Raw genomic sequence first — 22,109 nt, 5'->3', positions numbered from 1 at the left:
TTGTGGTGTCGTCATGTCCACCTTTACATTTTTCATCATCCTATCATGATCGTGATGGACCCAAAACCCCTACTGCCAATTTTCCAAGGGTCATTTCTTCACACACCACTCCCATTAGAGCACTTGATTGCAACTGTCAGATTACATGGTCACTGTCCATTTCGGTGCAGTGGCTGGCAACCCCATGGACTACCTGCTGGGTTATCCAGGTCTTCAGGCCTCGACATCAGAGGCAGTGGAAGTTGAGGCGAAAGCTCTGGTTAGCATGGTCAGATGACTCCTCCAAAAGATATATCACTTTGATTGTCCTTCTGCCATTTAAATTCATTTTCAGGTGTGTGCACATCATGATTGTCCTGCTGGTGTTTAAATTCATTTTCAGCTGTGTGCACATCTTGATTGTCCTGCTGCTGTTTAAATTAGTTTTTAGCTGTGTGCACATCTTGATTGTCCTGCTCCTGTTTACATTTGTTTTTAGCTGTGTGCATAACCGGCTTTTCATGAGAATGTGTTAACAAGTCCACCCCTCTGTACTCTGTCTAGTCTGCTACCGGTTCCCTCACTCCTCACCCTTCCTCAGTCCCATTGTCCCTCTGTGCTGTTATTCCCCTCACTCATAAACCCGCTACCTCCCCTTCCTCTGCGTGTTCACTGTTTTTCTGTGCATATTACCTCCCCCAGCTCCCATTGTTTTTCTCCCAGTCTTGTTCCCTGTCTCCCCCCCTCTACCTTCGCGCTCGCTGCTCCTCTGTGGCCTAAGCCTGGTTAAGTGTACCTCACTCTCTGCAGTTTGCTACAGCGCTATCTATCTCTCCTATCTTCTCAAACTGCTTCTCTATCTCTTATCCTTCACCCCTTACTAAGTCTGTCAGGAAGAACCTCAAGAAGGACATGGTAAGCACTCGCTCAGCTGTCAAACACTCCTCTGACATCTGCAACCTCCTTGAACTCCTGGATTGTGATGTTCTTGCCATCACTGAAACCTGGTTCAAGGATTGCTCTGTCACAAGTTTTGACACACTTCTCCCAGAAGGCTACACAATACTTTTTCTTCCTAGACCAAACAGACCAGGTGGGTGAGTAGCATTGATCTTCGTTGAGTGTATCCCTGTGTCTGTCATTCCCACTCAGGCCTAATCATCCTTTGAGTGCCTGATCTGCAGGCTGTCCCTCTGTCCAAGCTCTTCACTGCTGCTGTCCACCTTCTATTGGCCACCTGGTCAGCCCTCCCTCTTCCTTTCGTAAAGGGCTGACCTGGCCTCCTCTCTCCTTTCCTCCTCTTCTCATCTCCTCCTACTGGGTGATCCCAACATCCATCTCGACTCACCTGATTCCTTAAGACCTTTATGCAACCTTTGCAACTCTTCCTTTCTTTCCATCTTACCATCTGGCCCAAGGCACAGCGCTGCCCACACATTGGATGCTCTCTTCTCAACTGACATTCTGCTATCTATCCCTCTCACTACTTCTCTCTCCTGGACTGATCATTTTCTCCTCTCTTCACACTTGAAGCTCTCTTCTCCCCTTGCATAGGTAAGCCCGGCACTGCCTCCCGTCTACAAGGTCATCCAACCCATAAAAAGAATCTCAGTAGCTGCCTTTGCCTCCACCTATTATACTCCTTCCACTCCTGTGACTGACTCCCACCCTGCCACAGCCCTCTTAAACTTTAACCTCTCTGTTTCCAATACTCTTTATATTCTTGCCTCTGTCATGAGGGTACGACTGAAGCCTACCAAGAAGTGCAACTCTTGGTATGACTCCAAATCAGCTTCCGTTAAACACAAGTGCAGGGCAGCCAAATAGAACTGGGATTCCTCTGGCACACCCTCTGACCAACTGGCCTGCCGCCTCCTCCAAAGGCAGGATAGACTATGCATCTGCTCCCAGAAAAGAGTATTTATGCATCTCTGCGGTATCCAATAACACAGACACACTTTTCAAAGTCTGCAAGGAATTAGCCAACCCTACCGCAGCCTCCTCCACCATTGCACACACCCAGGCAATTTGCTCGGCCCTGGCTGCACACTCACCTCAAAAACAGTGGATATCCTATCCTCCCTCTCTTCCTCACAACTTCATGTAGCAACATCTCTTGTACCACCCTTGGCCACCTCCACCCCTCCCCTTCTTCTCCCTTCTGTCTCCCATGTCACACCTGAGGGGGTTACTAGACAAGTCTGGTCTATGAAAGCCTCCTCCAAACAGGTGGACCCCTGTCCCTCTAAAATCATCAAGGACAACATTGACTCTCTCGCTCCAATCTTGGCTGACCTCTGCAGCCTCTCCTTCGCCACTGGAGTTTTCCCCACCACTGCTCTTAAGCACTCCCTTGTGCACCCTCTCCTGGAAAACTATCGCCTGATCTCTATCACTCCTTTCCTGGGCAAACTCCTGGAGAAGTTTGCTATTTCCCAGCTTACCCTCCGCACTGAATCTGTTGGCTCCTTCCACGACCACCAGTCTGGTTTTAGACCATCCAGAGGCATGGAAACTGCTCTTCTGAACACCCGTGAAGATATGCTCTCAAATCTTGGTTCTAACTCTCCCTCTGTCCTCTTTCTACTTGACCACTCGATACCGTGAACCACAACACACTCATCGCACGTCGCTGTGATACCCTGGTCATCACTGATCAGGCCCTGGCATGGCTAACCTCCTTTCACTCCAACAGCCCATCCCAGGTGGAACTGGGGTCTTTCCTCTCCCCTATCACTTCCTCTACTTGTGTTTTCCCCAAGGGATCTGACCTACCCCCCTGGATTTTCAATGGCTACATGGCCCCCCTGTCCTGTATGATAGCCACCTTCACCTCCAACGTTCAGTGTTACACGGATGACACACAGCTCTCCTTCAGGCTATCCTCTGCCTCTTCCTCTTCCTCGCTAATACCTTACTGCCTGGCCACAATTCAGTTGTGGTGTGCTCCAAACAACCTCTGCCTCAATGCCAGTAAAACAGAGATTGTCCTTATCAGGACCCCTGCTCTCACCTTACCTCTTTCTCTCTGGCTGGCCTCCCTTGGCCCTGCGCCTGCACCTACTAACGAGGCAAAAACCCTGGGGGTCATCTTCACTCCACTCTCGCCTTCTCATCTCACATCACGGACATCTCTAAAAAGTCCCACTACCAACTGCACCTTCTGAGAGGTATTCTACCTTTTCTCACATTCCCCTAGAGGCTCACCGTCTCCAGAGCCATGGTCCTCTCTAGGCTGAACTACTGCAACAGCTTCTTTCTCAACCTGCCCTCTTCTACCCTCTGTCCTCTTCAACTCGTCCAGAACAGAACCGCAAGACTTATTCTTGGCTTCAAGCCCAAGGACCACATCTCTCTGGCGCTGAAATCCCTTCACTTGCTCCCCATGGCTGCACGGATTAAGTTCAAGACCCTTTGCATTGTTCCCAAGACTTTTAGGGGTCTGGGCCCACTCTATTTGCAATGCTCTCTTCCTAAATACTCATCTTCCCGAGCCCTCCGCTTGTCTTCCTCCAGCTCTCTGCGGGTGAGCCACTTCTCCAAGCAGAGACTTGCAGGGTGTGGTGGGGAGATCTTTACTCTCTGGGAATTGTACGATCGGACCATACAAAATTGTAGGTCTGACCATACAAAAAGTCTGATAAATGCTACCACCAAACGTTCGAACACCAAATGTTCAAACCTTTGGTGGTAGCATTGTAGGTAAGTATACAAAAAAAAGACTGCGGGGGCTGCTGGGGTGTCCCTCGCAACACCCTGCTCACTATACTGTGTGGTATAGTGAGCAGGGTGTTGGGGGGACACCCCCGCAGCACACTCAGAAACCCCGCCCAAAAGACAGGGGCTGTGGGGGTGTTCCCCCGCAACACCCCGCTCACTATACTGTCTGGTATAGTGAGCGGGGTGTTGGGGGGGAAAACCCTGCAGCACATCCGAAAAAAAAGAAAAAAAACAGGGGCTGCGGGGGTGTCCCCCGCAACACCCTGCTCACTATACTGTGTGGTATAGTGAGCGTGAGGGTTGCGGGGGACACGCATGCAGCTCTAAGAAAAAATGACCCTGTGGCACCGGTTCCCAATCACGGAAGTGAAAGGGAACTGGCGTTGCGGCACTCAGCGTGTAAAAAAGGGAAGCAGAGTTTGTTTATGTTGGGGGTGTGGGTGGGAGTGTGTTGAGGGTGTGGGTGGGGGAGTGTTGTGGGTATATTGTGGGTGTGGGTGGGGGTGTGGGTATGTAGGGGTTTTGAATGCGTGTTCGCATGGGAAATGTGTGAACCTTTTGTGGTTCGCACATTTCTCATGCAAACTTTTACGTCGCGGACTTTTCCCCGATGGAAAAATCATGCAGCTCCATTCTCCGCAGGTGCCTCCCTCTGGAACAGCCTCCCTGCCTCTCTCCGTCTTGAGCCGGTTCCCCTTAAATTCCGGAAACTCCTCAAGACTTTCCTCTTCGCCTCCTCCTTCTCTCTCCCCTTCCCCTGCTAACCACCCCTCTCTGCTCTCTCTCTCTCTCCTCTACTTCTGCTCAGTTTCAATGACTGGCTGCCTGGTGTACCATAAGTGCCTCACAGGTCCTAAACTTTCCTCGTCATTCTCCTGCACTTTCTCCGAGGCTTTGCACTTGCCGTTACACTACTGCACGTCGGTTACGACCCATGATATTGGTATCTCCTTGCACTTAACCTATGTCCTGACCAGACTGGGGGCACTTATCCCAATTGCCCCCGCACACTTCCTTTTCTATTCACCTGCATAATCTGAATGTACCATGCCTAGTAAGATCGTTTGTCTTGTCTTCCCCTCTCATGCTTGGTTGCGCTTTGAAACACTTGTTTATAATGCATAATAAATAAACAATCAATCAATCGTCTTTGCAAGACATTGCAGAAGCCACCCGCCAGCATCGAGGCATGCAGAAGGTCGTAGAACAGCTTAGGGGTTATTTAAAACCCTTATTGGCAGATACTACTCATGATATTGAAGATACACAGGTATTCATGTAGGGCCTATTGAAGGTCTGCACTGAAGTTTGTATGGACAGTGAGGGTGTTCTACTTGGGGGTATCTGAATTGTAATTCCCCCCATCACTAATCCAAACAATGATCAGCATTGCACACGCAGGGCACCAAGGGGCTGCAACACGAAGTCTGTTTCCCTGAGCTGGACAAGGAAGTGTATGTCCTGCTGCCCAGGTGCCAGGAGACTGGTGACATTCAGAGCCCCCCCAATTGAATCATCCGTTTAGCCATCTGTGCCATTGTAAGCCATAAGCAAATACTTCAGAACTATACAGCAGAACATGCAGTTGGGCTAGATGAGTTTTCCTGATACCCTGCTGGTGATAGAGGAAATTTGTGTAGATCAAAGGCTCCCACAGATGGTGAGAACATATGATAGGCGCATATTTCAAGGTGCAATGAGGTCCATCTAGTCACACATCTACCGCACATGGAATTGCCAATGGCTGTAAATTAAAAAATACCACCTCCTGACTACATGAAAACAATCCATATATGTATAAAATGAAGTCCTCATATTATTTTCCCACAAAAAAGTTACATTTGGTTTTAGGAAATTTTGTATCCGTCTCTTTTACTCTTCTAGTCAGTTGTCCTTCCAGTGTGCTTATTGCTGCAGTCTCTTAGATGACGGCCATCACTGCCCTCATTCTCGTTAGCTGTTCTACCTACTGTGGCCTTTTGAGCAAGGGGATGTCAGCATCTTTGCCCTTACCCATCATCTTATACAAGCAACGTTGGTCTTACTCAGAAAACACCACAGGTACATATCCTACCGCCTTTTTCATAGGGAGAGATGGACATCAAAATGATCTGACAACCTTTGTCTGATTGAAACTATCTTTCAAATGTCCTGTACAAAAAAAGCAAAACCCTGGCAACATTCCCCAAACTTCTTTGAAAAGGATGCACTCCCTTTAATGACCAAGTATCGATGCAGTTGTCTTCAACTACATAGTTCATTCTTTTTCAATATTTAAAAATGTTTCTTTTAATTAAGCATCATCCAAATTGTATTATCCTATTATCATGAAGCATAATTTAGTTATTGATGAGGTTTGGCTCTTTAAAGTTAGCTCAAAATCAACATAAATACCTAGTTTCCTAACAAAACATTTCGGTTTTCGGAAGTTACCAAAGGAGGCTGTCCAGCAGAGGGTTGTTCAACTTTTAGGCTTTTCATTTACCTCCAAAATTTTGATTTGCTTTTATTGATCTAGAAGGAGTTAGAGTCCTTCACTCTATAACAGAGACTAGTCAGTATTTTCGGATGTGGTCTCATCACCCCCTTTTAAGTCAACCACAATCAGGTTATTGCATTATTAAGTAAGGATACCTCAGTTTCATGAATAAGATCCATTTGTGGATGGGAGAAAGGGTTTAACCCTGTTGGACACCACATCTCATGGCATGAGCTTGCGATAAGTAGGGACCCAGACTGATTTCATTAGAACAATTGGTAAGAAAAGACTGGATCCATGTAATTGCTGCAAAAAACATTGAGGACTGACTGTTTTGCTTATCCTCCCAGAATATTAATGATAAAGGAAGTGTGAAATATAGCTATCATATTGAGAATAATTGTTTTTTAAAATAATTAAAATCTACTAGATCATTAAAGTACATTTCTTTACATGTAGAAAACAAATATCTTATTTTTACTTTTAATCAACTACAATTGCATTTCAGCAATCAGATTCCAGCTACGAACCATAAAGAAATTCCATATTCCATATATGTTTATATTCATCTGTATGACCATGGTTTGAAAGACATTTCACTAGATTATGTATTTTAAATATTTCACTTGCCTCTTTGTAATCCATGCAAGCAGTGATCTAATACGATGCATTATAATCCACGTTTAACGGTTAAATAAAATATTTACATACTATTTGTTACATTGCACTAGAATCATTTTGTACCACCAATACCATGTCAATGCTAAACTATTTAACTGTGCTGGGACATATTTGTCTCAATATTTGTCTCAGATGGTTCACAAAGTCTTCCATCATTAGGCTGGAAGAATTCTTGCTGTGTGCTGTTGTTTGTATGTCTAGCAACCTGACCAGCAATGTCGGAAATGTAAATAGTAGGCCGGTATAAAAAACTCAATAGCCCATCAGAATGATCTTTTGCTGATTCACGCCACCATAAGCGGGAACTATAATATATCACTGAATGAATGTGTCCCCGAAAAATGCAGTGATAGCTCCCCAGTGAGAGTCAGTAATGGACACACCCCAGGAGGGAATGAGACCAGGACCAAGTGGGGTTGAAGATAAAAAGTAAAAGTTTATCCAAAACCAAATAGGGCAAACAGAGAACTCTGCAAACTCTGAGAGCGCTCTGCCAAACAATAGAAAAACATTCATATTTATTACAAAGTTGCGTCATAGATGATGTAAACTATAGGGGGCACATAATTTGTGGGGATTGGATGGTGAGGACTAGACACTATGTATTCTTTAGGTCCAGCGCTCCACGATTGGCGGAGGTCCACGTGGTGCTGTTGCGGGGTGCACAGGTCAGCTGGGCTCTTCTGGGTGGAGCGCAGGGTCGGCTGATGTCTGAGCTGTTACAATTTATTCTACATAGCAATGCCCTTTTGGCCACACATACCCTGACATTCATCTATTCACATTGACATATAAGAAATATATTACTAGACCTTTGACCTGGACAATAAAAGTAAGACCACATGGGTCCAGGTGGCTAAGCTGTTCACAATACTTAATTGACACATTTATCAAGCATTCTCTTAGATTCCATGAGAGGGTGGTTTATTGTTTGTTAGTGTAAAAGAATATATATTATCACACATGGGATTAGTAGTTTTACAGAGAGCTGGGGTGGCATACAGTTGAAAGGCATACATCTGTTACATCTGAAGGCTTTTGGGGTGAAGGGACTTGTAGTCTATATATTTCTTAAATCGGAGTCTGTGGGTGTCAGGCAGGTTCATGGTATCCTCATGTGTCCGGGGGGAGGAGGGGTTGGGGGGGTCTGAGGGAAGGGGGGATACTTGGTGCGGGCTCAGAGGAAGGGTGAGAGTTTACATTTGTAGCATCATAACATAATTGAGAAAAGGGCCTTTAGCCATCAGCCCAGCATGAGGGGGGAATGGGGGGGGGGCTGAGTGCATGGCGCTGCAAGGCAGGGAGAGAAGACCCTGAGGCCTGTTGAGCTGGGTCCCGTTCACTTTGTGGGGTTATATGTGAATCATTAGGATGAGGTAAAACTAGATCATTGTGGCTGCAGGTACATCAAATAATGAGCAAGCTCTGATTACAATATAGTTCATACCGTTATGTTTACCATGATCATCATGCTGCAAAAATGACTCTACATTAGCCTTGTGGCTTTGCTGTGTTGTATTATACATATGAGAAATCTATACTAGTTGAACATATTTGTGAACATTCATAATATTAGAAAACCATTGAGCTTCTGGATCTTATACCTTGCATCATCTCGAATAAGTAAATGAACATATCATACATCAGTGTAAGTTTCTGGCAAAGGATAATATTCAACCAACAGCATGGGGCTTAGACATGTAAACCATAGCTTTTATGTGCAGTGAAATAGGTAAAGATCGTCTTGTTTCATTACATAGAGTCAGCCCGACAGTATACAATCGCAGAAGCAGATTTATTGCCTGTACAGAGGGATTAGCAGTGTGGGTGAAACAGAGTGGCACACAGGCGTGGGGTATATATCTGTTACTTCAAAAGGGGAGCGAGGTTGGGGGGGTTATCCACAGCATATGTCATAAATGTAGGGTCTGCAAGGGGACGGGACATGTTTGTGGAGATGGATTGTTTTTCTCAAACCCAAGCTTTTGCCCAGTCATTCACAGGTCAGCGATGAACTGCGGAAGGTGAAAGATACAGTGTTTGTCTTGTAGCTTGTTCGCGCCTAGTCTCCCGTGAGAACAGGCCGGCTGCAGGGACACAGAGGGGAGGAGGGGGAGGGAAGTAAATGGCCCACTGTGCACCATCTCGAGTGGAGAGCTGCAGCCCTGCAGCGGCTTTTGCTCATGAGGCCTGTTTTACCATGTACAAAACGAAGTCAGAGTGTGGTACTAAATGGGGTCTGGAATCAGCCTTCTGGCTGAGTTTTGCATCCAAATGGGTCGTCCCGTGGACATCCCGCATCCCTGGCCAAAGGCGCATGGGTGGCCTTTGGACGAACATAATCTGCACATGGGTTAGAATGGAGGGGAGGGGGCCTCACAGACGTTTCCTCCCATACAATGATCTCATAATTTTATTCAGCTAATTATATATGCCCCTTTATTGTAAAGTATCCTGTCAAAACTTCAAACAGAATATAACATTAATCATTGTAAACTAAAAAGTGAACATTAAAGACATGTCAAAAGAATCACCATGTATAATTATTATATTTCATTTGAACATGCCATTAAAAGTGCCATACGCAATACTGAAGATTTGTAGGGAGGCATCATTCGTAAGACTAAAATAGATTTCTTATTTAATGTAACTTAGAAGAACAGAAAGTTCACATACTTTTTGCATTTCAAAATGTGTAAAATGTTTATAAAAACTAATTAGTAAAGCATTTTATTTCATTTTAAGACATACCTCCGGTTTCTTGAAGTTTAGAAAACATTTTGGGGTAAATTTCTTTGTAGAGAACAGGTTCTTGAAGTCGGTTTATAAGGTCTGTTCTAGATCCCATCCCCGATACACCCAAGGTTTGGCAAGCACTAACCAATTCCTCTTTTGATGCCGGAGAACAGCTATTTTGGGGCTGATGTGAACCAGGCTGTGAAATTTGGAAGGCCAACAGGCTGATCGGCAGTTGCACGGATCAAGAGAGAGCCAGGCGAGAAATCCACACTTTCAGGAAGCCATCAGCGTTCCAAGACTGAAACCGAGTGAGCGGAAGAAAGAAACCTTCAAGTTGCCTGAAAGCAGCCTGCGACCCTTCCGGGTGAACGGCAGAGTTGAAGAGGAGCAGATGAGGCATTGGTAACGTCCTTCACGGTTGCATGAATAAGATGAAAGAAGACCAATGAACACGACCAGTGAGTTATCGAAGGCAACACACTCCTGGTTTGTGTTAAAAGCAAAATGGATATGTTGGGGGGGGGGGGAGGGTGATTGTGTTGTTATGTTGTCTTGTTTTGTATTGTCTATTATGTTTGTGAATGTCAGGTCACTGCTCATGGTTATGTTATAAAACATGTTGGGGTTAATATGTAATAGTAGGTTACCTTTATTTACTTTACATTTTTAAAGTGCTCACACAGCCCGTGGGCACTGAGGCGCTGCTACAGGAATTGTTATGATTTTTGATTGCATAATTGTTTTTTATTTTTGGCTTAGTTGCAGAGGTTTCTAACAGCAGATCCGGGGATTGAACCTATGTTGCTTTGTGTTGTCTTGCTTCCAAGGCACGCACGTTGCCGCTGAGCTATCCTACCAGGACGCAGTTCACTGTTTTGTTTGATTCAGGTTTAAGTTATGATGTTGATAATAGCTTCATGGCCTAGTTGCATTTGCTTTGTATTTGATATGTTCTTTCTTGTTGAAAATAAGAAATAAAGAGTATGGAATCAGTCATCATTGTAACTACAGAAGGTTGGCTTGCAGGTATCGGTAGCTGGGTGCTGTTGCCAGGACCCTGCACCACAGGTGTCTTGGCCTTAGTGACAAGGGGCTTGGCCCCTGAGTCACACTGGGCTGGGACCAATCCAGTCCTGGCTGGGTGACCGGGAGCCAGGGTGCCTGTTGCTACTGCTGCCCCTGCAGCTTCCAGATGCTGGCCGGTGTGGACAGCAGAGGACACTGCTGCTCCAGATCCTTTGTGACATGGAAATCGGCCATTGAGTCAACCTGTCACTGTGCCGGGACCACTACAGTCTGGGCTGGCTGACCCTGAGCCTGGGCAGTGGTAGCCGCAGCTGCCCCTGCAGCTTCCACACCCTGGCTGCTCTGGACAGCAGATGGCACTGCTTGTCCAGGACCACAGGTGCTGGGTATGTTAGCAGCTGCTGCATCTCCCTGCTCCGGTTGGGTGTGGGGCATAGCTCTCCCAGCATGGGCCTGGACACCTTGCCCACATAGACCACCTTGGCCACCTTAGCCACCCTGGCCTCGTCGCCCACCTTGGCCAGCTTGACCACCCTTGCCATGTCGCCCACCTTGGCCACCTCTGGCAAGTCGTCCACCTTTGCCTCCCTTCCCACTTGTTTCCCTCCCAGTCGTGGCACTGATGGACTAGCGCAATGGGAGGTGCAGCCAACAATTGTGCTGGGCGATTGGAGTGAGGGGCAGGGTAAGTAATGGAAAACATACCGCTGTGCTTCAGAAAGGCTCTATGTGACCCCTGGTGAAATAATGACAGGCTGCGCAATGCTCAGGCACCCCAAAAACAAAACTCAACATGTACGCGACCCCGCGGTAGCCCACATGTGAGTAAAAAACTTCCTGCAGTATGCTGTGGCACCCAGTAACACAAAAAAATCATACGTGAGGAACACGTAGGCTACTATGATCTCAAAAATGGGGTACGCGATACACAGGGGCAACCACATTGGGAAAAATGTGTGCATGACTCACTGTCTGTCTCATAGAATGAAAGAAATCACAGGTGTGTGTGCGCGTAGGCAACTCCCGTGCCAAAACAAGAAGCATGCACTGCCACAGTAGTGAACTATTTGCGTGTGAACCCACAAAAATATGAAGTTCACGCGTCCGTCCCCACGAAAAGCATCTACAGTGCACTGCTGTCCTATGCAGACCTTTAACCCGATACTGAATGACAACGCTCAACGTCCAGCGTATGTCACGTAACTTACGCGCTTAGGGCCTTTCCTCTGATTACACGCTAATGCACTGCTTACGCACGTGCGGAGTCACTCTGTTTCCGGCTGGCCATGCGAAAGAACATGGAAAACCCACGCTCCTGCCTACAAGGCCACTTACCTGTCTCCAACTGCCCAAGCTGCCTCCTACGAGCTATCTGTTGCTGCCAGCCCACTCTGTGTGCCTGCTGCCCACATGCCCTGCATTTTGGTGCCTGCTCATCAGCCATTGCCAGTGATCCTGTCGTTGTGACCACCTCTGCTGATCCTGAAGACTCCTGACTGCCATACCACTGCTCCACAGCCCAGCCCCAGGACCACCTTGCCCACCCACACCTGCCTCGGGGGTTGCCATGTCTGACACCACACCATCTGAGGCAAGTGGCAACCCCCCCGGCAGAGAGTCAGAGGGCTGTCAGCTTCTCACCCAGGGAAGTTGGCATCCTGGTAGAGCAAGTCCTGGGCATCATGATGCCCTCTTCCACGGCCCATCGCAAGTTGGCAGTGAAGGACGGAAGAAGATCTAGGGAGACATTGTGGGTGCCATCAATGCAGAGTGGCTGGCACCCCGCGACTACCATCATGTCCACAAGTGCTGGGGAGACTTCAAGTCCAGGACCCACAACAAGGCCCGGTGCCTCATTAAGGCTGGTGATGATCGAGGGAGGTGCCGGGGCCGGTTGACCACCGACGAGATGAGGGTCCTGGAGCCTACCCAGTGCTGTACCCCCAGGTCTTGGAGTTCATGTGTTCTTGTCCACCATTGAGCATGTGCATGTTCACATGTGGCTGGAGTGTGCACCTTGGCCTTATGTCTGGCATGCCTCCTGTACAGATGTCTGTGTGCATGTCCCTGGCAGTCCTGCATGAGAGTCCATTCAAGCGTGTCCCACATCAATGGTGCAGTGTTGCAATGCGTGATGCGCACTGGCATGTAACGATGCGCACATGTTTGCATATCTGTATCTGGTCTGGGGCATGTGAGAGGTGTGACACATAGGGGCTAATGTCATCATCATGGACATGCATGGTGTACATGTACGTGTGTCTGAGTAGTGAGTGTGTAACTGCCCAACACTCTGCATGTATGTTACTTGAGTTCTTGATTTGTGATTGCCTCACGCTGCCAATTTGCCCTCGAGTGCACTGTGACGTGATAGCTCCATGGCCTGCCTCATGAGTGTCAGGTGATGTGTGTGAATGAGATGTGTGGGAGCTGAATACACAATTATGATCTTGTGTCAGTGCCTTGTCCATGGATTTGAATGTCTGTTGTGAGTGATAGGCATGTTTGTGAATGTGTGTGAATGGCATTTCCCTGTGTTTAGTGGAGGGTGATGATGGTTGTGACCTTTGACAGTGACACTGATGTACATTTGCATTGTGACAAACACACATACACACATATGTTCAGTAGCCTGATGTTTGTGTTCTATGTTTCCCTATCCACAGTGACGATGGAAGAAGAGGGCGGAGAAGGCGCTGTGGAGCACCGCAGCAGGGATGCCTCAACCAGGCACTGACACAGGGCACAGTCCTCCTCCAAGGTACCATCATCTTTCGGGAGCGAGGACACTGGTGCCGCATCCATGACAATGGCCTCAGCTGCTGAGGGGAGGCCCAAGAGGGTGAAGTTGGTCGTGGGCACCTCGGCAGCGGGAGGGACAGGTGAGCCCACACAGAGGCAATCCAATGCAGAAGACAGTGGGGAGTCATCCAGGTTGGTGGTGGTGGAGGCGGAGGCCATATCAGCCCAGCACATGGAGCCCAGCAGGGGTGATGAGGTAGGTGTGACTGGTGCAGTCCAGGATCAGGGTGCGTGGAGTGGCCTGTGACTGATCTTGTCCCAGGAACTGCGACTGCACCAGTATGCACCTGCGGGCATGCCTCAGGGCATGCCTCAGGCCGGACCCCTCCGCAGATGGCAGATGTATCCACGCAAACAGATCCTCCAGTACCTGCGGATGAAGCAATTTGTCACAGGGTGAAACCGTTGCTAGCCGGTATTGCGAGGCGTACAGGCACCAGTAGTGATGATGTGCAGGCTTCCAATCAGGGACGTGCACATCATCACAATGAGGTCTATCGCCTCATTAACTGGCTAGCTCAGTTTATGGTCACAAATCTGGTACATGTGCTGGCCACTGCTGCAACCCCCTCTTCCTTTTCCTCCTCTATGCACCAGTCGACCTCCGTGCCGTCTTCCGGCCCAGATACCACCAGGGCCCCCTGTGTACCTGTTCCAACCCCAGCGGCTAGTCTGGTGGAGATCACATCCCTGCCACAGTCGGGAGTCGAAGGAGGATCTGCAGAAGGTTGTCACCGCAGTGACAGGAGCTATGGTAAGGGAGGAAGTGCAGGCACCAAGCAGGAGGGCATGTGCACGACGGCCCCGGGTTGTGTCATCATCCCGGAGGCTGTCCTTGTGGCGCAGGCACTGGGCATTTTGGCAGCAGCAGGCTCAGGAAAGGAGGCAACAGGACTTGGGGCGTTCATCATCAGAGGGGCAGTTATCGGCCATCGGGCAGGAGGCAAATGTGGACCTTACGACAAGGATGTCTTCCGTGTTGGAGCGTTTGGGCCGCCGAAACGGGGCAGAGCGGCAGCGGGTACAGAAGGCTCAACTCACCATGGCCAGGGCGGAGAATTCACTGCGTCGGTCAGAGTGGCGGGCAGAGGTCCTCGAGGAGACTCGCAGGGAGTTCAAGAGGAGCATGGAGGTGTCCCTGCAATCCCTCTAGGGGGAAGCCGAGACCCACCTACTGGAAGTGGACACAGTGTTCGATGACGCCCTGGAGGAGACTATGAGAGAGCATGGTGAGGAGATGGACTAGCCTGCTGCCTTTGTATATAGTTATTTAGGAGTAGGCTTCATTTGTTTTTCCTTTTTATTTGGAGTTCCTGGACTTTGCTCCGCATCTTGTATATAGTTATTTTTGTATTGTATTTTTAGGATTTCTCTACATGTTTTGGGACCATGGACCCTGGATCTTTGTAAATATTTGGATTTTAATTTGAACAGTTTTTTAAGCATTAAAGAATGGTTTTCACATGATATGTGATTTCATTTGCACATACATTAATGGACAAGGACCACATTTTTGATTCTTTCATTTTTTACATAACATTGATTTTGGTTTTCACTTTATTTTGGTTTTTCATTTGGTTCATTCATGTTTAATTTGTTGTTTTTATTGTGTGTGACTTAGATACATTTTTTTTAATATAATTTTTTGACATTGAAATCGAAGTGGTATCTGGTCTCAACGGTTTAGTGCATGTTTCACTCCTCCTTGACGCATTTGCGTGTCCCTGCTGTTCGCCAATGTTGTTCATGTGTGTGCACATGCATGCATGTGTGATGTTAGGATTCACATGACATAGGGAGCATGACCAATGGATTTGTATTTGTATTTGTATTTGTTTTATTTGTATAGCGCAGACCAGGCCCAAGGGCAACCGGGCGCATATCTTAGTAGAACATTACATTACAGGTAGTGGAACATTACATTACAGTAGTAAACATATCATCATATAAGTCACAACAGGTACACAGAGTATACAGATGACGTTACAAATCAAGGCAATAATCAGAGCGGAGCAGAATAGAGCTAGGTCCCAGAAGGCCCGTCCAGACAGAAGAGCGGTTGTTAGTGGGATGTAGCTAACCAGAGCTTGGCTTTGTGTTTGAATTGGTTAAAGGACGGTAGCGTTCTAATCATTATTGGTACAGTGTTCCAAAGCTTGGCTGCGAGGACAGGGAAGCTAGCGCCCCCAGCCGAATGAAGCTTGAATCTAGGGATCACAAGACCTTGGGTTTGTGCAGATCTGAGTGCACGTATTGGAGTATATTCAGAGAATCGCGAGGCTAGGTATGAGGGGGCCTGGTGGTTAACACATTTGTATGTGAGGGCCAGTACTTTCAGGGAGATCCTTTGGGCAACTGAGAGCCAGTTGAGGTTCTTCCTGGTTTCTGAGATGTGGGCTGATCGGGGGATGTTAAGGGCTGCTCTAATGGCATTGTTTTGGGTCGTCTGAAGTTTGTTGAGATTACCCTGGTTAGTGCCTTGGTATAGTGCATTGCAGTAGTCCAATTTGGACATAACCAGGGTCCTGGCCAAGGTAATGCAATTCTGGGCAGTAAGGAACGGGCGGCAGGCCGAGATCAATTTGCAGGTGTATGCAGACGCAGCGGCAACTGCATTGGTTTGTCTGGTGAGTGTCAAGGAGGCATTGAGGTATATACCCAGAGTTTTGGTGTCTTTAGATACTTTAATCAGATTACCGTCAATGTTAAAGGAGCCGAACAGGGGACTCAGTTTGTTAAGTCTCTGTTGCGTGCCTAAGATGAGAAGCTCAGACTTGTCATCGTTAAGGCATAGTTTGTGCTGGACCATCCAGGCTTGTATGACAAGGTAGATGTCATTAAGGGCTTTAGAGTCAGTAATGTAGTCACCAGTGATGGGTATGAGTATCTGGGTGTCATCAGCGTAATTCGTGTAGGTGACGCCCAGATAGTCAAGCACATCAAATAGAGGTTTGGTGAAGACATTGTAGAGGGTTGGGGAGACACAGGATCCTTGCGGGACTCCACACGGGACTGGTGTGGGATCGGCCGATGCAGTGGGGGAGAAAACTCTCATGTGCCTGTTGACAAGGAATGACCTAATCCAGTTGGAAGCATTGTCAGAGAAGTAGGCCGCTGACTTCAAGTGCCGACAAAGTATTTGGTGATTGACCAAATCAAAAGCCGCTGATAGGTCCAGAAGTAGTAGAAGGGCCAGTTTACCGTTGTCTTTAAGGTCCTCAATTTGGGTTTTGAGATCAAGTAAAGCTGTTTCAGTCCCGTGCTTAGGTCTGAAGCCAGATTGTCTTGAGCCGAGGAGGTTATTGGTCTCGAAGTAGTTCTGGATCTGCAGGTATGCTGCTCTATCAAGTATTTTGAGTAGGAACGGTACGGTGGTAATCGGTCTGTAGTTAGTTGGTGTTTCAGAGTCTAGAGTCGTTTTTTTTAGGAGGGGGATAACCCACGCGTCCTTTAAGTTGTTAGGTACCGTACCAGTTAGGAATGAAGAGTTAATGAAGGTGGATATGAAAGGAGCGAGGTCATGTGCTGCTTCCTTAATGTTAGATGCTGGGCAAGAGTCACCTTGGCAGTTAGAGGGTTTTAAATTGCGAATGATGTTTTCGACCTTAAGGATGGTGAGTGGGGTGAAGCTAAAGGGGGTGTGAGTAAAAGAGGCTGTCGGAGTATTGGAGGATTTAGTGGGGGGGTTGGTGAGTAAGGTAGTTTGTTTGGCATTCATTTTCAATTGCAAGGTGGTGATTTTGTTGAGGAGAGCGTTTTGGATGTTGTTACACCATTTACTGTCTTTAATGCAGGTGTCAGGCGCAGGGATGGGGATTCCAATTCTTTAAGGATTTTAAAAAACTCCTTAATGTTGGATTCCGCTTGTAAGATGCGTTGGTTGTATGTCTCTTTTTTGGCTTGTAGAATCGCTTCTTTATAATTGTGGGTGGTGATGATGAGGCGATCTTTGTTAGAGTCACAAGGGTGGCTCTTCCAGAGTAATTCAGCCTTACATTTTTCTTTGCATAAAGTTCTTAACTGCGGGGTGAACCAAGAGTTCATGAGTGTTGAGGTGCACCAGGGGGATGCAGCGTGTGGTGGCATTTTAGTTGGCATGTGCTGCATGATTGTATGTTGGACCAATGTTTTTTTTTGCTGGGGGGTGGGGACATGTGGCGGGGTCTGCCTGCAGGGTGCCTTCACTGGTGGAGGTTGGGGACATGAGGCGGGGCCTGCCTGCAGGTTGCTGTCACTGGTGGGGGGTGGGGACATGAGGCGGGGCCTGCCAGCAGGTTGCAGTCACAGGTGGGGACATGTGGCGGGCCTGCCTGCAGGTTGACGTCACTAGTGGGGGGTGGGGCATGAGGCGGGGCCTGCCTGCAGTTTGCCGTCACAGGTGGGGACATGTGTCGGGGCCTGCCTGCAGGTTTTCATCTCTGGTGGGGAGTGGAGACATGAGGCGGGGCCTGCCTACAGGTTGCCGTCACAGGTGGGGACATGAGGTGGGGCCTGCCTGCGGGGTATGGTCACGGGTGATGGGGTGTCCATGTGGTGTGGGCTGCCATGCGGGGTATGTTCACAGTTGATGGTGGGGGTCCCATGTGGTGTGGGCTGCCTGCGGGGTATGTTCACGGGTGATGGTGGTGTCCCATGTAGTGTGGGCTGCCTGCGGGGTATGTTCACTGGTGATGGTGTGGGTCCCATGTAGTGTGGACTGCCTGCGGGTATGGTCACGGGTGATGGTGGTGTCCCATGTGGTGTGGGCTGCCTGCAGGGTGTGTTCACAGGTGATGGTGGGGGTCCCATGTGGTGTGGGCTGCCTGCGGGGTATGGTCACGGGTGATGGGGTGGCCATGTGGTGTGGGCTGCCTGAAGGGTGTGGTCCCGGGTGATGGTGGAGATCCCATTTGGTGTAGGCTGCCTGCTGGGTGTGGTTACGGGTGATGGGGAGACCATGTGGTGTGGGCTGCCTGCGGGGTATGGTCCACTGCTGGGGTCTGGCTGTCCCGTGAGGACGCGTCTGCTTCCAGGGGAGTTGTGCATGTATCGGGGTACACGCGGGCCTTCCCACGTGATTTGGCTGCTGCGAGCGCGGTACGCGATTTCGCTGGGGTGCGGACGGGGTACGCGCTGGTCTTCCCACGTGATTTGGCTGGTGCGAGTGGGGTACATGATTTTGCTGGTGTGTGGATGGGGTACGCATGGGCCTTCCCACGCGATTTGGCTGGTGGGAGCGTGGTACGTGACTTTGCTGGGGTGCGGACGGGGAACGCTTAGGCCTTTTCACACGATTTGGCTGGTGCGAGCGGGTTACGCTCTGATCTTTCACGCAATTACAATGGGGGGGGTTGTGCTCCGTCACGGATGGCACAGGGCGTTGCGCCGTATTGGGCATTTCACTGGCTTTTGCCTGCGCATGGGGTTGTGTTGGGGGTGTTACTGGCGCTACTTGATGTTCATTGCGCCACGGTTACTGATGCCTCGGAAAATCCATGAATACGCGTGCCGCACAATTGCTGGTTTGCGCCACAGCTGGTGCACAAATGGCACATGCTCCTTCTCAGCGCACAGCACTTGCGCTGCTTTTGCGCTGGATTCTATGAATTGGGCCCTAAATCTGAAGATTTAGCAACATTTGTAAATTATGTTTTCATGATCGTGCATATACTCTGATATACAAGTTATACATTGCAGACTTCATCGTGACTTAAAACCTTGACTTCCTAGCTATCACGGAAACCTGTCTGCATGCAGCCTCGGGGCCTGCCCTGACTTTAGCCGTCCCTGACAACTATTCCATAATTAGATGTGACAGGGATACGAAGCAAACCAAGGGGGGCGGTTTAGCATTCATATTCAAGAGTTCGCCCAATCTGAGACCCACTAACTCCATGCAGCTGCCATCAGCCGAATTACTCTCGATTAAACTACCAATTTCTCCCAACCACACAGCCTCAGTGCATCTCATATATAGGCCACCGGGTCCTACCCCCACATTCTCTGAGGACATCTCTTCCATTTTAGCCTCCAGCATTAAGCCTAAATCTCAAATCATCTTACTTGGTGACCTCAACTTGGGACACAAGGATATAAACGATGACAAAGCCAATGGCGTAGCCAGTGTTCTGGCCGACTTCGGCCTTACCCAACATGTCAATGTACCCACCCATATCAAGAGTCGCACCCTTGACTGGGTTTCAGACATGAACTGTGATCTAAAGATAACTTCGGTAACACCATGTGCGTGGTCTGATCACCATAAAATAATATTTTCCATCACTTCTTGCCCACTCACAGACAAACCTAACATTGCCCTGCCAACCTATACTCGAAACAAGAAGGATATTACGGTCGAGAAACTAATCCCCCTTATACTCCCGTTACTGAATTTGGCCTCCTCCTCTTGCTCGGACTCCACCCCCTTAGTCACTACATACAACAGGGTCATGCTAAAAGGTCTCAATACTATTGCCCACTCAAACTACGCAAACAAAAACCTTGTAATCATCTCAACTCATGGTTCACCCCTTACCTATGCGAATTGCGCATAGCAAAAAGAAAAGCTGAGTCACATTGGAAAAGCTCACCTACACCTGTCAATAGAAATAACTTTACAATCGCCTCCCTCACTTACAAAGAAGCTATCCTAGCGGCCAAAAAAGAAGTTTACAACATCAGGATCTCACAAGCGCAATCTAACACTAATGAACTTTTCAAGATCCTTAAGGAACTAGAGTCCCCAGTCGCTCCATTGGATTCATGCACCCCTGACGCTGATTGGTGTTCCAATATCCAAAAAGCTCTTCTAAACAAAATTCCCTTGCGCCAAACCAAAATTAACAGCAAAAAAGCCACCTCTATGACTCAATGGGCTACCCCCAGTCTTACATTACCCCCGCTCCGAAGCATGCTGTCAAACCTTTCAGCTTCTCACCCCTTACCACCAAGGAAGTTGAAAATATCATCATGAGCTTAAGGCTTCCAACTGCCAAGGCAACACCTGTCCTGCAACAATCGTAAAGGAAGCGGCTCATGACCTCGCACCATTCATTACTTCCTTTATCAACTCCTCATTCATATCGGGTATAGTACCTGATAATCTCAAAGATGCTTGGGTCATCCCCCTAATTAAAAAACCTAACCTCGACCCCAGCAATCCCACCAACTACAGGCCCATCACTACAGTTCCTTACCTACTCAAAATTTTGGATTGTGCCGCCTATCTTCAAATCCAGGACTACCTTGATACCAACAACCTATTAGGGCTTAGACAATCTGCCTTCCGACCTAGACACGGCACCGAGACTGCCCTGATTGACTTGAAAACCCAAATTGAAGACCTGAAAGACAAGGGCAAACAAGCTCTTTTGCTCCTCCTCGACCTCTCTGCTGCATTTGATTTGGTCGATCACCAAATCCTCTGTTATCACCTTAAGATAGCCGCTCACTTCTCCGACGCAGCTACTTCCGGGATAAGCTCCTTCCTAGCAAATAGATCTATGAGGGTCTTCTCCTCCTCAGCTGCGGCCGACCCAGCGCATGTCCCTTGCGGAGTTCCACAGGGCTCTTGTGTATCGCCCACGCTATAGAACGTATTTACTAAACCGCTCTTTGATATTCTTGACTATCTGGGTGTCTCTTACACGAATTATGCAGACAACACCCAGATACTCATCCCTATCACTGGCGACTATGTAACCGATGTCAACGCACTCAACTCAGTTTACTCATTCATCCAGGCCTGGATGGCACACCATGTGCTCTGTCTGAACGACGAGAAAACTGAGTTACTCATCTTAGACTCCCAGTCTAAATTTATGAAACTTGACCCTAAATATAACTCCTTCATTATTGATGGAAATGTTATTAAAGTCACCAACGTCACGAAAACACTCGGAATTTACCTAGATTCTACTCTATCTCTCAATAGATAAATCAACTCAGTAGTTTCAGCATCATCGTACACATGTAAACTCATCACAGCGTGCCGCCCCTTCCTAATAACGGACAACTGCTTGATCCTTGCCAGGACCCTTATCATGTACAAAATTGATTATTGTAACACCCTTTACCTAGGGACCAGTCAAAGAAACCTCGACAAACTCCAGGTCACCCAGAACAACGCCATTAGGGCCGCTCTCAATCAGTGGCGTAACACAAAATGTGGGGGCCCCCCTGCGAGCCATTCTGGGGGCCCCCCACCCCAACTCAGCAACAAATCACGGTTCGTGCTACACACTGGCCAGGCCTAGATTATCACGCTTGCACAATACGCATGAACGTGCTGCTGAAGGGGTATGACGCACACTGTACTAGGAGAAAGATATAAATATGTGTTTCAATGCAATATTCCGCACACTTTGAGAATAATCGGCTAAAAAGCCAGAGTGTTTGCAATTGTTTTGTAGGGTAACACCAATCCAATACACGCTAGTCACCAACAGTGCACAGGAACATGAATGCTTTGCTATTAAAAATGTCATGGCACATTGAAAACAGGTCGCACTGGCTGCACAATGTAGACCAGTGTAGACCCGTCCTAAAACTACAGAAAAGCATGCCAGGCCACATTTAGACATACCTAGACTCATCAAGAAGAGAGCACACACTGAAGCCCGGATCTCTGCTGCCTCCAACAACACGGCCAAACTCTTTAAAATCTGCATGGAACTGGTCAATCCTGTCGCGGGGTCCATCTCTC

The sequence above is a fragment of the Ambystoma mexicanum genome, chromosome 12 (genome assembly GCF_040938575.1).
Source record: "Ambystoma mexicanum isolate Mex_15411 chromosome 12, UKY_AmexF1_1, whole genome shotgun sequence".
In the NCBI taxonomy this organism is placed as follows: Eukaryota; Metazoa; Chordata; class Amphibia; order Caudata; family Ambystomatidae; genus Ambystoma; species Ambystoma mexicanum.
Note: the sequence above shows the minus strand (reverse complement) of the source record.